This window comes from Phycodurus eques, chromosome 4, assembly GCF_024500275.1.
Source record: "Phycodurus eques isolate BA_2022a chromosome 4, UOR_Pequ_1.1, whole genome shotgun sequence".
In the NCBI taxonomy this organism is placed as follows: domain Eukaryota; kingdom Metazoa; phylum Chordata; class Actinopteri; order Syngnathiformes; family Syngnathidae; genus Phycodurus; species Phycodurus eques.
This window is the reverse complement of record NC_084528.1, coordinates 20,668,514-20,683,150: the sequence shown is the minus strand read 5'-3', so window position 1 is coordinate 20,683,150 and position 14,637 is coordinate 20,668,514. Positions and strand designations below refer to the sequence as shown.

General features: G+C 41.0%; 1 protein-coding gene across 6 annotated transcripts in view; it reads left to right on the top strand.

The window, feature by feature from the left end:
* Positions 1 to 5,681: 5,681 nt before the first annotated feature.
* The window catches only part of myh14 (myosin, heavy chain 14, non-muscle), a 62,819-nt gene continuing 53,863 nt past the window's right edge, over positions 5,682 to 14,637 (top strand). For 4 of the 6 annotated variants that reach the window (XM_061674563.1, XM_061674562.1, XM_061674561.1 and 1 more), the window contains exon 1: positions 5,683 to 5,909. The gene's annotated coding sequence lies outside the window, so the exon portion shown is untranslated. Of the gene's footprint in view, positions 5,910 to 14,637 lie in introns of all 6 variants that reach the window. The other 2 variants (XM_061674566.1, XM_061674564.1) reach the window with 2 other exon arrangements.

Genomic DNA, 14,637 nt, shown 5'->3' with positions numbered 1-14,637 from the left:
CTCCATGGTCATATTTTACGCTTCATAATGCGCCACACATTTTCAATGGGGGACAGACCTGGACTGCAGGCAGGCCAGTCTAGTACCCACACTCTTTTACTACGAAGCCACGCTGTTGTAACACGTGCAGAATGTGGTTTGGGATTGACTTGCTGAAATAAGCAGGGCGTCCATGAAAACGATGTTGCTTGGATGGCAGCACATGTTTCTCCAAAACCGGTACGTACCTTTCAGCATTAATGGTGCCAATGTCAGTAAATACATTTCGGCGCTACATCCGTAAGTGCAACTTGAAACTCTACTATGCAAAGCAAAAGCATTTATCAACGACACCCAGAAACGCCGCCGGCTTCTCTAGGCCCGAGCTTATCTAAGATGGACTGATGCAAAGTGGAAAGGTGTTCTGTGGTCCGACGAGTCCACATATTGTTTTTGGAAATTGTGGACGTCGTGTCCACCGGGCCAAAGAGGAAAAGAACCATCCAGACTGTTATTGACGCAAAGTCCAAAAGCCAGCATCTGTGATGGTATGGGGTTGTTCGTGCCAATGGCATGGGTAACTTACACATCTGTGAAAGCACCATTAATGCTGCAAGATACAAACAGGTTTTGGAGAAACATTTGCTGCCATCCAAGCAACGTCTTTTTCATTGCCGCCCCTGCTTATTTCAGCAAGACATTCTGCACGTGTTACAACAGCGTGGCTTCGTAGTAAGGGAGTGCGGGTACTAGACTGGCCTGCCTGCAGTCCAGACCTGTCTCCGATTGTAAATATGTGGCACATTATAAAGCGTAAAATACGACAACGGAGACCCTGGTACTGTTGAAAAGCTGAAGCTGTACATCAAGCAAGAATGGGAAAGAATTCCACCTACAAAGCTTCAACAATTAGTGTCCTCAGTTCCCAAACGTTTATTGAATGTTAAAAGAAAAGGTGTTGTAACACAGTGGTAAACATGAACTTGTCCGAGCTTTTTTGGAACGTGTTGCAGCCATAAAATTCTAATTTAATGATTATTTGCTAAAAACAATAGTTTATCAGTTTGAACATTAAATATATTGTCTTTGTAGAGTATTCAATTTAATATAGGTTGAACATGATTTGCAAATTATTGTGTTCTGTTTTTATTTATGTTTAAGATAACGTCCCAACTTCAATGGAATTGGGGTTGTATTCGGTATTCTTCTTGCTCTTAATTTTGCTGCATATTGGCTGGCATATTGTGCAGCTGTAGAATGTGATACTACATCAAAAGTGCACAAGTCTAAATTCGGACCTGTATATTGTAAAAACCCATTAAAAAAAAAAAAAAGATCGCTTACAAATCCATGTTATTATGGGGGTTCACTGTGTATTTATCTTTTGGTCCTTGTTGTACTAAAGCACAATTTTTGTTTTGGATGGGGAGGAGTATTAACCCTGAAGGTGTCTTGGTATGTACGGAGGCCTAAAGTATATTCTCCTATTTTGGAGAGGAGGTAGTTAGTTGCACTTGTCCTGAAGATTTGCCTTGCTTGGAGCAGGATTGAACTGATGTGCTAAACCAAATACTGTATGTAAACAAATGTTAATCCATACTCCTTATTCCTGTTGATATGTAACAATTCAATTGGGTCCCAAACTGTGACTATTTGTACTGGGGTGGTGCCTTTGAGAAACATTTTAAACTGTCCTTTGAGCTGCAGCAGTCAATTTAGATATGCTTAAAATCTTTATTTTTAATGTCACATCATTTGGACCGTCTGTATTTTTTTTGTTTTAGGTAGAGCAACTGCATGAAGGGAATCTGCATTATGAGAATTCACAACACAAACAAGCATTGGAGAAGCTAAGATACTTATTTTCTGTAACAGACTATAGGGTACAGTAAATGGCGAAAATGTGCAAATGAATGACAGTCCCCAGGTAAGTTTTATGATTGGTTATAGATGACGCAGTAAGCGGCTAAGCACTGCTTTTGGTTAAATAAAACTCAACTCAATTCAACATAGTTCCGAGGCATGAAGATGTCACAAGATGGCGTCAAAGCAATACTTGTATACAGTGATGCCTTGACATACGATTTTATTTGCTGAGCAACCACGCTCGTAACTCAAACACTCGTATCACGTATTTCCCTATTGAAATGAATTGAAATGCCATTTATCCAATTAAAAAAAAAGTTTTTATAATGGTTTTTTTTTAATAAGAACAATAACACTTTATAATATATTACTTCTTTAAAACATAGGAATGACAAAATTAAATACAATGTACAGAATTAAGCAAGTTTGTGCTTCATGATTAATTCATGTGCCGCTCCATCTGGTGTGTGCTGCCTTAGGCTACCACCAGGGAGCAGTATAACCCAGGTATACGGATATTCATACGGTGAATGACTGGTCAGCACATCTGGCTCACATTTCTGAGGACGCGGGTTCAAATCCGGCCTCTGCTGTGTGGAGTTTGCATGTTCTCCCCGTGCCTGCGTGGGGTTTCTCTGCGTACTCCGGTTTCCTCCCACATTCAAAAAACATGGATGGTAGGTTGATTGAAGACTTTATATCGTCAGTCGGTATGAATGGTTCTTTGTTTATATGTGCCCTGCGATTGTCCTGCGATTGGCTGGCGACCTGTTCAGGGTGTACCACGCCTCTCGCCCAGAGATAGCTGGGATAGGCGCCAGCACACCTATGACCCCATTGAGGATAAGCGGTTAAAAGAATGCATGAAAGGATGGATATACATGAAGGAGCCGATCACAACTGCTCAGTAAGCTCCTGTAATATTTGTTGTTTTTCGCACAGGATAAACAATATATGCCTGTGAGTATTGCTGTTATCTGTCTACTTTTTTGAAATAATTGTTCACTATCTCCCAAACTGCTGCTTGTTGTGAAGTGCGTTGAGTTCATTGCAACTATACAGTACTTGTATCTAAAATGTTTGGTCACAATCCAAAGCAAAAAAAATGTATTTTGACAGCTCGCAACCCGAAAAAATTGAACGTCAGCTGTTATCTGTCTACTTTTTTTGAAAGAATTGTTCACTATCTCCCAAACTGCTGCTTGCTGTGAAGTGCGTTGAGTTCATTGCAACTATACAGTACTTGTATCTAAATTTTTTCCTCACAATCCAAAGCAAACAAATTTATTTGACAGCTCGCAACCCGAAAAAATTGAACGTCAGATCACGCTCAAGGCACCACTGTATTATACAGGGCTTTGGCCTGGGGACAAAAACAGCAAATAGGTTGGGTTTTTCAGTGAATAATGAAGAAAAAAAATCTGCATTAAGGTGAGCTGTGAATTTGAGGGGCAACACTGTAGTTGTACTACAACTGTACCAGTTTATTCAATTGTCATGAGTGTCACTCTTTGGTGTTTTACCTGTTCAATGCACAACCTCTATTCTTATTCTTCTCACTTCAGGAATGCATGAGAGATTAACATGGTTTTACCTCTGTCCTAATGTCACTGTCGTTATGAAGGTTTTGTAACCTACGTGCTTGAATGTTGTCAATTGTGTCTTCCCATAAACGTCCACCCTCAAGTTCTATTTATAGGCTGCGTGGTGGGCCATGGGACCTGTCTTCACTTCCATGAAATGTAACTTGAACTTTAGAGCGCCATCACTTTAGCACTTTTTTTTTCTCAACATTGCAGAAAAATACTGACGTGTTCTTTTTTATCATGTCACCTTTCCATCATAACTTTATGTATTTAGACCACAGGGTGGGCAAGGTTTCTAGCTCAAGGGCCGCACTAGATTTTTTAAATGGATAGATGGGCCAGGTCAGTCATAGGTTTTGAAGAAAAAAAAAAAAAATTAAAATATGTCTGTAAAATATTGTACGGATTTTAATGTTATGGTCCAGATTGAAGAACAAAGAGGAGCATACTTTGCCCACCCCTGATTTAGACCATTTTATTTCTAAAACTTACATAATTGTGAATTGTACCATGGTAAGAATGTATTTTCATATTACATTTAGAGATGGCTTCTGGCATGCAGTGCTTCCAAATGAAACTGTGTGAGAACAAATAAATCAAGGTTGAATCGCTTTTTTGGAGTTGTCCCAACTGACACAACTGAAATGGACTTCATTGTAGCTTAATTTATGTGTATTTAACCTGACAAAGAGATATTCAACTCCAGGTCTCCTTCCTAGTACTCTCGAGATGGCCAAAATTGCTCACACTCTTTACTTAAGTAGAAGTACAGATGCTTGTGTTGAAAAAAATACAGGTAAAAGTAGAAGTACTCTTTATAGTCCTTTGAGAAAAGAAAGTACATACTCCAAAATGTACTTAAGTAAAAACGTTTTTGTTTTTTTTACTGTAAACCCCAATTCCAATGAAGTTGGGACGTTGTGTAAAACATAAATAAAACAGAAGACAATTATTTGCTAATTATTTTCAACCTATATTCAATTGACAAAACAAAAGATATTTGATGTTCAAACTGATGAAACAGTATTTTTATTTTGTTGTTGTTCACTCATTTTGAATTTGATGCCTGCAGTATGTTTCAAAAAAAGCTGGCACAGGAGCATGTTTACAACTGTGTTACATCAATTTTCCTTTTACCAACACCCAATAAGCATTTGGGAACTGAGGACACTAATTGTAAAATCTTTGTTGGTGGATTTTTTCCCCATTCCTGCCTGGTGTACAACATCAGTTGTCAAATTTTGCTCTTCAGAATGCACCACACATTTTCAATGTGAGACAGGTCTGGAATGCTGGCAGGCCAGTCTAGTACTCACTCTCTTTTACATGTGAGAAAATGCCATCCACAAACCCAGTGATGGAGGTTTGGTTCCCATTTTGTCCCTTTAGATGTGGCTACTATCCACCAGGAAGTCTTACCTGTGAGAAAATGGCTTCCAGAACTTCCCTTGATTAATCTAGATTTTCTTTTTAAGGGAAAAAAACCCCAAACCTTTTGGGGCATACTTGCAACCAAAGTTTTTTCATTATTTTAGTTCAGGTCCACTGCAGTCGCTCACAGTTTTTCCACACAAAAGTATCCTGGTGAGTACGTGCCTATGAAAAAACATTCTGAAATGGTCAGTTTTGACACAGTAGGGAGTAGAAATTACATACATGTGTGTTCAAAGTAAAAAATCGTCATAAAAGTCACTACTTGCGTAAGTTACAATACCTGAAAAATCTCCTTAATTCGTTACTACCCAGTGCCCACCACGGGCAGTCACGAAACCATGTGATTCATACTCGCCAAGACCTTCGCGTTCAAGTCAGCACTGGGTAGATGATCAGAATCACGGGCCTGGAGTCAGATCTTGCTCCCCTGAACGGTGTGTTAAGGGGTCAAGGAAACCGATCCCAGATCGGTGCAGCCTTCTCCGCAGCCGCGTCGTTGCAAACAAAGGGCGTGCAAATCTCCGTACTGTTGCGCGAGGCTGACGCACAGGCACCTGCTGCGGCGCTCCGACTGGCTAGTTTGCACGTCGATTCGCCCTTTAGCACCGCCCCGCGCCTGTCATCATTGGTCAGCGGCGTCATGGCTTTGATGCCATTCGTCACCGCTTCCGTGTCGTGCCAGTCAAGGGGCGGACGGCTGTTGCCGAGTCCCTCGGGTGGGTTCACGGTGCCTTGTAGCTTCTCATTGGTGTGTGAACGCGACTGGGCCCAAATATTCGCTTCTGATTGGCGTTCGGACAGGAAGCGCGGCCCTCGGGTTGAAGCTAACCTCCTTGCCCTTACTTCTCTCTCTCTATCTATCTACCTTATTCCCAAGCAGGACGTGTGTGTGCGGTGAATGTGCGGCTCCACTGGGCTTGAACGTTGCGATGATACGAGACACCTCTGCGGTAGGCTACACACCTATCAGAGAGCAAAATAGCCAAGAAACACCCCCAAGACGTTCCTCCGCACACATTTAACCATTCGGAGCGCAACCGGAAGGTAAGAGCTTTTGAATTTAAGTGTAATTCAATTTAAAAAGGAGTCGGCGTGAGAGTCTTGAACGCCTCCCTCCTATTTGTGCGTTGTAGCCGGCTAGCGCTAGTTGAGTCTCCCCCGGTGGCGTAAGAATGAACGTTGATGGTGAGGCGTTCACGGGGCTTTTTAACCTTTGTTAAAAGACGTGCCTCGAAATGGCTTTTTACAAAGGGAAAGCCACCCAACTGACTATGACCATTTTATTACGCATTGCAACCGTTGTGACTAGTAGCTAATTTGTGTGCTGTTAACGTTTCACAGCGAGGGGGGAAAATATGTGTATTATGATATCCTGTCATTTTGGCTTCCACATATTAGTAGGAAAAAGGGCCGTGATCCTTGGTCGTCTTTGTAACCGATCACCGAGGTGTGGTTTTGAGTGGTGGTCATTTTCAAGGGTCTCCCACCACCACCACCGCAAAGGTGTGCTGTCTGTCTGTCTGCTTGTCATTATAATAATAGCGTCATTACAACCCTTGCCTTAATGATAAAATGTCTCATCATGCACCTTAAAGCCAGGAGGAGAAAGGTGTGTCCAGCTCCAATCTCTTACCAATTCAAATGTGATTTGTTTCCCCTGACGGGATGAAGAAAGTGTCTGTCTGTCTGTCTGTCTATCTCGTCTGAAAAAATAAGACTTCGACCCCAAAAAATGAATCGATACAATGATTTTAGTCTTTTCTTACCAGAGTTATTTGAATGTGTGACGTGTCAGCCAAACAGAAGATGGTATGTGTGGTTATTTGTTTCTAAAACATACAATAACGTAAAATATATTTCAAAGACCATAGACTGATTATGGTTACTTTCACTTCCAATCTGTCTTTTTCATTTCAAATGTAGTTCTTGCTTTTTCCTGTTTTTAAATTAATTTACTCCCTTCTGACCAATAGTACCTTCCTGTCCTCCTTTTTCCTTCATTCCATCCACTCTTGCGTCCAGAGATGGGATACGAACCCAGAACCTACAACTGTGAGGCAGATCTGCTAACCACTGTTCCCATTTCCTATGCATTCCATCATTGGTTCCTTTCTGCTTTCCTTTTTCCGTTTGTTTCTTCCCATATCTATTCTATCTATCTATCTATCTATCTATCTATCTATCTATCTATCTATCTATCTATCTATCTATCTATCTATATGTCTGTCTGTCTGTCTGTCTGTCTGTCTGTCTGTCTTGTCCGTCCGTCCGTCCCTGTCTGTCTGTCTGTCTGTCTGTCTGTCTGTCTGTCTAAAAAATAAATAATAATTTGGCCCCCTTCCATAATGGATGGCCTTAGTTGAGTTTTTTGTTGTTTAGCTACAGCATTCAGGATGTTGCTATGGAGGGCAGCTGTTTGCTTCTGTGTGTGTGCGTCCCTGTGAGTGTGTGTGTAGGAACAGGACTAACAAGATGGAATTGTATACAAATGAGTAGCACATCTCCCACGCTTGCCTAACTCACAAGAGGTTGCACATATAACAAAGGATTTATGATGACAACTTTATGGAAATGGCCGCATTCCGTCACATGATTTTCACATTGTTTGGGACTTTTGATGAATCCAACAGGGTCACAAAATTGACCAGGCTGATTATTACCATGAGCCAGTCGTTTTGCTGCTGTCAACCATACCAAAAAACACTGTACGTTTAAATAAATACGGAATAACTGAATATTGTATATTGCATGTCAGTTCAGTTCACTTTAGTCTACTTTAATGTAGAGCTGGGTAATTATGAAAAAAAATCATGATTATTTTGCTTGAAATCAAAATTAAGAAACGATTATTCACTGATTTAATTTTTTTTTATTTATTGAACTTCCAAAACTCAACTTTATATAAACTTTAAAAACTTAGACCAACCAGATTTTTTGGAACAAGTAAAATAAATAATACAAACAATAGCAATAAAAACAAATGTAAATAATAAAAACAAATACCTGCTGTGCAGTAGAAACAGCAGGTATTTGTTTTAAATAAGTGTGAAACACTGATGGTGTAGTGGTACACTTGCCTGACTTTGGTGCGGGCAGCGTGGGAATCAGTTCCCACTCAGTGACGGTGTGAATGTGAGTACAAATGGTTGTCTGTGTCTATATGTGCCCTGTGACTGACTGGCGACCAGTTCAGGGTGTAGTCCACCTTTTGCCCGAAGTCAGCTGGGATAGGCTCCAGCGCCCCACGACCCTAACCAGGATAAGCGGTGTTGACAATGGATGGATGGATGGAAGTGTGAAACAGCAGGTATTTGTTTTTAATAAGTGTGGTGCATGCATGGAGATACTACATTAAGATAAAGAGTAGGAGAAAAAAGTGGCAAACATCATTAATATAACTCATTTTTTCACAGAGTGGGAAGAATATATGGCCTGTGAGTATTGTTATATTTCCGGTCTGTATCTGTTACTACAACCATTTGTGTGTGATTATTAGTTATTTGAAGGTAAATCCCTCCCATGATGTATAATGCTAATTATTGCTAGCTGGCCAGTAGGCTTTTCCATTGAGTGCTAGCATTAAGCTGGCGATGTTTATGAACTCTCTCATATTTAGATATACAATGTGTGTAATTTTTGTTACGTGTTTTGTTTTACAGTTAACTCCAACTGGGGTGTCAATAAACAGTTCAAAGCACTCTCAGGGAGGGTAGAATAACATACGTCAAATGCTTGCTGCAAGAATATAGGTGCGCTAAGGGTGCTTTTACAACGGAGGAACTTGCATAAATACTCTGCCCCCTTTCGGCACATTACTGATTTTTCTTCGATTATAATGTTTTTATGGTCGTGAGATGCCAAGATCGAAATCACGATTACATTTCGAATAATCGCCTAGCTGTACTTTATTGTCCCAAAGAGAAACTTGTCTTGCAGACAGTGTCAAAAGTTTAGAAACAGTTAATATTTTAATAACTTTAGCAACAGTTAATATTATGTAAAACAATCAAGACAGTTTAAGGAAAGGTACACCATCAGGATAGCAAAATATTTTGATGCAAACTTTCCGTGGCAATTCATAGGATTGAACAGGAATAAACCAGGAATTTAGCAAAACTGAAGGTTTGCTCTTCATAGGGAACATAATATAGTTGGGCAAAATATATTTTTGTATAATCCAGATTTAAAACAACCATATTACATGTGAGTACAGTGGTACCTTGATTTAAAGTGCTCCAATTTAAGACAAGATTTTCGAGTTCTGAGCCGTTGCTTGATCGTTTTTATTTATTTATTTTTTTGGCTAAAATTAAATTTACAAGCAAGTTTCAGATATGTCCATCACTCAAGTTGTCATGAATAGACATGGACCGGTTACTGGTTTCATGGTATGCCATGGTTTTAAAAAGTCAGTTAAAAAACTTTTCGTCAGCGGTATGAGCTGTTTTATTTATTTATTTATTTTTGTGTGTGTTTTTGTTTTATGAGCAAAGTGACACGACCTCTACCCTAGCCATTGTTGGTGCGATCAGTCAATGAAATTTACAAATTTACCCCTTGTTGAAAACGCCAGCTCTTTTGGTAATCGTTCACGTACCCCGGCTTGGCAGATGAAGGATATGGCAAAGGTGCTTAGTGGCTGCTAGAGGAGGCAGTAGTTCCAGTATGATATCACATTTATGAGGGAGATACCAAATTCAAGGTAACGTTAATATCTAACTATATCTGGCTGTCTTATGAATGAACATTTGCAACCAGCTCGTGCGTCTACAATCTGTGAAAAAATCAGCTCTGACGTTACGTCACAGAGCAGAGAAGTAGCTAACCGTCTTCTGAGAAATAAGTACTTTTACTTCTGTATTTCACTTTAATTTTATTTAGAAAAATTCAATTGTTTATTTTCTTTTATGTTTAAGTTGTTTGGCGCTAAAATAGATTGCATTGCGTTAATGAAAACATTGATTTACCTAAATATATCAAAATAAAACATTTTTTAGCTGTAATTGCAATAAGGTGATACTGTGAAACTGCAATATTTTTGTTCAAGATTATCATACAGTCAGAAACTTGACACCAGCCCATGGCTAGTTGCGACTTTCAGCTTGTCCCATTAGGGTCACCAAAGTGAGTCACTTGCATGAGTTGCTTGGCACAGTTTTTAACGGCGGATGCCCTTCCTGATGCAACCCATCCATTTTTTATTTTTATTTTTTATTTGGGCCTGGAACTCAAACCTGTGCCTGCTGCACAAAAGGCAAGCAGCATATACCACTACAATACCAATGCACACATCACTTCAGTGAAGTGGAAGAAAATTGAAGCAATTAAGGTACTGTAATACAGTCTTCCCCAACCTATTTTCTGCCACAAACCAGTTTATGGAATTCTCGCAGACCAACAACCACTCATCGAAGGGAGTGGGGGTGGGGGTGGATAGAGAGGGGAGAGGGGGGGGGGGGTGGGGGGTGACTGACAGACACTCCAGAAGCTACTTGCCAAAGGCTCGTTAAAGCGTGAGTAAAAAATAAAAAATAATTTAAAAAATATATATATATATATTTCTTTTTTTATATCTTCCTGGCCCGGTACCACATGGCTCGGTGGTTGTCGACCACCGCTTTAATACCCCCGCCTATGGGCAAGGAGAGCTATCTATTTTGCATGGTTTTCTGTTTAAAGAAAGAAACGTTTCCATTAAATTAACCTAAATTCCCAGTTAATTCGCAAATTCCCATGGAAAGTTTACAATTTGGAATATTTCTAAAATTACTGAACAGTCATTAGCTTGTACTTAATGTTGTGGGCCATGAGTCAAGCATGTTATGTTTTTTTTCACATCAGTATTTATAAGAAGAATATAAAAAAAACACACCAGTTATTTCATTGCCACTGACTGGCTGGGTGGTGGTGGCTCTATTGTTTATTCCACACCTAGTCTTTTTGTAAAAGGTATGGTAGTGGCGGGGTTATAAACTCTGCCCTGTCATCAACAAACATTGCAGAAAAAAAAAGAAGCTTGAGTAAGACGCATGTCACGCATCAGGCCTGATGGCATACCTGTCGTGGCTCGGAGACACCTAATAGTTCTTTCTCACACACACACAAACACATGGTTTAGGGCGGCTCCATAGTCTGCAGGCATTTTTATTCAGCATGCTCGGATAATCAGTGAAAGGTATGCATTCTTGGAGAAGCTTGCTAAATAAAATGTAGGACTTTGTGCACATAACTGAAGTAGCTCATTTAAATCTGACAGGACTGTGGACTACCCTATACTAGTCCATGATGTAATGTATTCGAAAGTCTCATGACTGTGCACAAAGCATGTCATACACAATGAGTAAAGTAACTTAATTATCATAGGAGTCAGTGTTCATTTATGCACAATCTGTGAAGTAACTTTAAAATATTATGGGACTTCAAGAAATGTCTTATTTTATATTATCCATGAGGTAAGTCGAACCACCAAAAGCAAACACGATTCTGCTTGATTCAAACTTTGTTTAATATCATGGGGCTACATGAAGTACAATGGTATCTTAACTTAGGAGTTACCCGACTTGCATGTTTTTCGAGATACAAGGCGTCACGCAGATGAATTTTTTGGTTTGAGTCGTGAGCAAAAAATTGAATTACAAGCCCTAGCTATCGTGGTAGCAAACTTCACAACAGGCAGCAGTTTGGCAGGTCATAAACAATTTTTCAAAAGATATTTTTCAAAAAGAGGCCAAGTGCTTGCATCAAGTCGTTTATTGAGACACTCCAAGTTGAAGTTTACTGTAAAACTAAACATAAAACAAAAAATGTCATGTTGTGTTTTTTACCAAACGACATAACTTAAGAACGTTTGCTGGCTTAATGCTAACACACAATGCAAAGCGCCATAGACAGGCTAACATACTGAGCATCAATGTCATGGTACATTTGAACAGTAGCGACACATGCAGACAGACCATACAACAATACTTAAAGGCATATATTCATCATCTGCAAAAAACGACTTATTACTAGTGCTTGAACTCGCACCCTAAATCCCCATTCCCTATTTGTATTGACAGTAACAAATGACTAGCGAATCAAAATTGAATCGTTACTCCTTGTACTATTCCAAAATAACAGTCCAAGAAATTAAAAATCCAATTTGATTATTTGAAAACTTTCTATTGAACCGGTAAGAGAGTATTCTGGCTTATTTTTGACTGAATGGTGCAGTAGCCAGCCCGTATAAAGCATTACCAGTCCTTGTGGCCTAATTGGGAAATTTTTGAGTGACTGGTTCTCATGGAACGACTACGTTGTCAGAACACGTCTCAAATCATCCCGTCGTACCTCCACACTCCTGATCTTTTACAGAATTCCGGGCCAGAACACTTCCTGCTTTTTGCGGAGCAAGCCTGCTCGTAAGGGAAATGATGAAGTCTAAGTTTATTTGCTTTGCCTTGCGTCTTTGTTAGCCCACATTTCCCTTTTTCGATTGGCCGTCCCTCCCCCTCTTCCTAAGCTGTCATGTCAGTTCAGTCAACCCTTCCTCCATGCATGTCTTCGCTTGGATTCTTCTGTCTTCCAATTAGGCTGTCACTGGTTCACACTAATATTGCATGTGGCCTGAATGCTTCTTGCCTACTGCTGCTGCTCTTTTTGACTGGTTTAACACTACACAGCTCATGTGGCACAATTCCCCCAATCTTATTTGTCCCCCAAGTGGCACAATTCAGAAATGGATGTCTGATAAAAATTGGATATGAATTGGATATACAGTGGCACCTTGAATTACGAGTGCCCCAATTTATGTTTTTCAAGTTAAGAGCCGTCGCTTCAGCGTTTTTTTTTTTTTTTTTTTTGCTTTATGTTGCAAGCCAAAATATTGATGTAGGCAAGGAGAGCGACAGTCGCTGATGCATTTTCAGCCGTTTATTGAACAGGACAAACAGTTGTGAGGAGCTGGTGGAGGCCATGATATCGTCAACGTCCAATGAAAAGCATATATTGCCAAATGTTTGTTTTATTTCTTTTCTAAATCCAAAACATGAAGAAAATAATCTGGGACTGGGGATTTTCGAGATTCATGCATTTCATTGGAATCTAGCGCGTTTTGTAATATTACCATTAAAAAAATCAGAAATTGGTGGATCAATACTGTGCCATGACAGATAATGTCTTTTTTCAGATATTTAATGATAATGATATTTTAGTCCACCCCAGTAGTAAATACGAGACAGCACACTGAGCTCGTGGTTAGCACGTGTGCCTCACAGTTCTGAAGTTCGGGCGCTGTCCCTCTTGCGTAAAGTTTGCATGTTCTCCCCGTGCTCTCCAGCTTCCTCCCACATTCCAAAAACATACATGTTCGATTCATCGATTACTCTAAATTGCTCATAGCAGTGAATGCATGTGAATAGTTGTTTGTCTCTATGTGCCCTACGATTGGCTGGCCACCAGTCCACGGTGTACGGTGCCTCTCACCCAAAGTTAGCTGGAATATTTGACAGCTCACACCTGAACTTAATGAGAACAAGCACTTTAGAAACTGGATGGATGATTAGTAAATAAGGAAATTTGACTTCAGATTAGGCGGCACGGTGGCTGACTGGTTAGAGCGTCAGCCTCACAGTTCTGAGGAGCGGGGTTCAATTCCCGGCCCCGCCTGTGTGGAGTTTGCATGTTCTCCCCATGCCTGCGTAGGTTTTCTCCGGGCGCTCCGGTTTCCTCTCACATCCCAAAAACATGCATTAATTGGAGACTCTAAATTGCCTGTAGGTGTGACTGTGAGTGCGAATGGTTGTCTGTTTGTATGTGCCCTGCGATTGGCTGGCAACCAGTTCAGGGTGTACCCCGCCTCCTGCCCAATGACAGCTGGGATAGGCTCCGGCACACCCGCGACCCTAGTGAGGAAAAGTGGCTCAGAAAATGGATGGATGGACTTCAGATGGGGCGGCACGGTGGCCGACTGGTTAGCGCGTCAGCCTCACAGTTCTGAGGAGCGGGGTTCAATTCCCGGCCCCGCCTGTGTGGAGTTTGCATGTTCTCCCCGTGCGTGCGTGGGTTTTCTCCGGGCGCTCCGGTTTCCTCTCACATCCCAAAAACATGCATTAATTGGAGACTCTAAATTGCCTGTAGGTGTGAATGTGAGTGCGAATGGTTGTTTGTTTGTATGTGCCCTGCGATTGGCTGGCAACCAGTTCAGGGTGTACCCCGCCTCCTGCCCGATGACAGCTGGGATAGGCTCCAGCACGCCCGCGACCCTAGTGAGGAGAAGCGGTTTAGAAAATGGATGGATGGATGGACTTCAGATGGTTACCATGATTTAAGTCAATGGAGGAAAGAGTCAGCCCAGCCCAACTAAACAGTTTGATACTTAAAATTGTATTGTTGTTTTTTTTCAGTTGTTGTCGTTACCCAATGTTGACACATGTTTTCACACATTTTGGTGGCAAACTTTTTGTTTCAGGTGTTCAGTCAATTTAAACTCTTGTGATATAGGAATGGCCGGCATGGACGACTGGTTAGCACATCTGCCTCACAGTTCTGGGGACCAGGGTTCAAATCCCGGCCCCGCCTGTGTGGAGTTTGCATGTTCTCCCCGTGCCTGGGTGAGTTTTCTCCTGGCACTCCGGTTTCCTCCCACGCCCCAAAAACATGCGTGGTAGGTTGATTGAAGACTCTAAATTGCCCCTAGGTGTGAATGTGAGTGTGAATGGTTGTTTGTTTCTATGTGTGTTTCTATGTGCCCTGCGGTTGGCTGGCGAACGGTTCAGGGTGTACCCCGCCTCCC